Here is a 3107-nt window from a genome sequence, read left to right as displayed (position 1 = left end):
CAACATCTTTGCCATCTCAAGTATCTCCACAGAGCTCTGTTGCAGCCCAGAGATGTACACCTCTTCTTAGCAGAATAACCCATCACAAACATCCAGATATGGCAGCTCCTGTACCTGGACACACAAAGGTCTGGCAACTGCCCCATCTCTGTTTTTCTGCTTCCTGTTTAATAGACCCTTTAGGGAAGATTATTGCTGATCTACACTAGAAAATTTCTCACATAATTGAAACATCAGGGTAGTGCTGTCTGCCCAGTCTAACTTTTTCTTCAGGAATTTCTGGATGTAATTATCCCTTGTGACTAATAAAAACAACAGCTTAATTGCAAATACATGGTTAGAAATGTCATTTTCTGTTTAAACACAGCAAGCCTGTCTCAGCATTGCAGATCAAATGGACTGCCCTTCCTAGGAGCAGCCAAGAGAACTCAAGGAGCAAAACCAAGGTAGGGATGACAGGAGCTAATTATTCTTTCCCCAGAAATTTTGCTGAGTGCTTCAGACTCAACCTACCATTACAGTCTTGAGATACTCTTAAAAAACTCTTGTAGTCATCTGCACTCCAAGGAGCCTTTAAACCCACCAGCACTGCAAGCCTCTGCCAGACACAGGTCTAATGGCACCTCTGCCATCCCTGTCTCCTATCACAAGGCTGCATGAGCAAGAGCAGGGCCACAGCATGACTACAGGAGCTACTCAGCATCTGTCCCCTGGCTTCCAGAAGGGAATCACATTTCAGGGAAAAAACACCCTGTAAGGGGTTGGTTGGGACACACTTATTTTGCAAACTTCTGGATTAAATCCCTTTGGTTTTACATATCTCTATGTACACACACCAACATTTCTACAGACAGACTTGTAAAGACAAGGAGGAAGAGGAGAGTGAATATTGGGCTTTGAATCCCTACAAAATCCCCCCCCCTCCCAGCTCCTTTTCAAATACTTGTATTATACTAAAAAGAAGAAAGCTGTGACTTTAAAAGTCCCAAATTCTGAGAAATAAGAGCTACTGGTAAAACACGATGAGGTTCAGCAGTTTTTAAACATAGTACAATCTGCACAACTTAATAGAAACCAACCATAAAGTAGTAATAATTTCTTTTTAAAAGTAACATTAGGCAACTAGCACCCAAACAATCCCAGGAAATGGCCTAAAAATTGAGAGGTTGGGCACTCTTCCACTAGTGCTACACAAGAGCTCTGAGCTCATAAAGTCAACATTTCATGTCCTTCGGTCCTCTCCTAGGTGAAAAAAGATTCAATATGATCAACATTGTCCACATTCACCAAAACGGGAAAGAATTCCCACATTATGTCATGAAATATTTAAATTTTATAAATTTAGAGAGTTTAAATATAGTTCACTAGTATTAAGATAGCAAAAGTTAAATGAAGAAAAAAAACAGAAATCTAACTGGTGCAGTCTGTGAGAACACTGCACCTGAAGTACAAGGATGTACTTTCCTTACACCAAGCCAAGGCAAAACTAGACTATTTGAGAACCAGAAAAAAACTTGGATCCCAGTTCTCAGGCCCACTCACAAATGGTTCCTGTCTTTACAACAGAGGTAAGCAGTCTGCTAGTTCCAAACACCACAAACCCAGGGGAAGCCCAGATACACCCTGAAACTTTGTGGCTGATGCTTTCCTTTAATTTATCATGCAGCACATTCACTTTGGGTTTTGAATGATTTACTACCAATACAGCTTAACTGTACTAAAGTTGAAATCAACCTATTGCCATGTATTGAAACAATTTTGGCCTTTCTTTAGCCTTCAGACAACACCACTGTAAGTGCTGGCACTAGCTTTGGTGTCAGCAGAATGCACATTTCTATGTGTACTCTAAATTAAATATGTATGAGAGCCTGAGAACCACAATGACAATTACTGCACTTTGGAACAAAACTTGGAATATTTCATTGGGCAGAGTTCAAAAGACTTTTCAGCTGAGAGCAGCTGCAGCTTGGTTAGCGCAAGAATGGATTGATTGCAATTCATAACTTGGAATACGGATTAATGCAATATTCATGGAAAACGATGTGTGCAGAGCTCCATATGGCCAGTGGATCTCTGAAAGCATTTTGCTTCGGGGAAGAATCATGTCACTAAAGTGGATTTGCCTTTACTGCGTCCAAGTTAGGAAGGAAGGAAGCTATTTTCATTGCTTAGCTGATACGCAGGTTGGGGGAGTCTAAAATTCCCTTCACCCTGCCCAAGAAGTCTGGAACAGCCTTGCTGGTTCCTAAAGCAGGGTCTAGGGTTTAATTGCCCCTTTATTTGTGCCTTGAAGACTGCACGATGCCTAAGACCTGTCCAGAACATCCTCACAAATCCCCTGAGGAGGCTCTCAAGATCATACTTGCTGTCCACATAGATAACAATGGGGATCTACCCACAGTCCAGCTGGACTCTTGATAGTAAAAGAGCCACCACACAAACACACCCAGTAGCTTTGTACACTATGAATAACCACTTTGGTGACTGAATAAGCCATCAGACACACTCAGACAGGCTCAGACAGATGAGATGAATGCAAACAGAGCACACAGACTGAGGGGCTCGCAGTTTTCTATCAAAGGTTGAACAGAGCATTGCAAGCTCCCTTACACTGAGTACCAGGGGGAGGCCAGCCTAACTCACACACTTAGTTATATGGCACCTGCTTTCTTGTTTCTCTGGCACTACTGAAGATCTTAAAGTCAAGACTGAACAGTGTAGCTGGCAGATCTCAGTTGGGGAGACAAAACAGAGGGGACAAAAAAAGTGTGATGCCAAATTGCAATCTTAGCTGGATCCCCACTACTGTTCACATGGCTTTGTTTCAAAACACTTCAGGAAAATAATAAAAATGAGATTTATCCTATATCAAAGAATGACTGACGTTGGAAGAGACCTTTGGGGGTCATCTGGTGCAACCCCTTGCTCATCCAGGGCCACCAAAGAGCAGTTGTCCACTAACATGTCCAATCAGGTTCTCAATATCTCCAAGGATGAAGAATCTATTGCCACTCTGGGCTCACCCCCACAATGAAGAACTGTTCTCTGATGTTCAGATGGCACAAGTTTTTGTTTGTGGCCACTGCCTCCTGCCCTGTCACTGGGCA

This window comes from Heliangelus exortis, chromosome 4 (assembly GCF_036169615.1).
Source record: "Heliangelus exortis chromosome 4, bHelExo1.hap1, whole genome shotgun sequence".
Taxonomy (NCBI): domain Eukaryota; kingdom Metazoa; phylum Chordata; class Aves; order Apodiformes; family Trochilidae; genus Heliangelus; species Heliangelus exortis.
The sequence above is the reverse complement of the archived record's forward strand: the minus strand, read 5'-3'. Positions refer to the sequence as shown.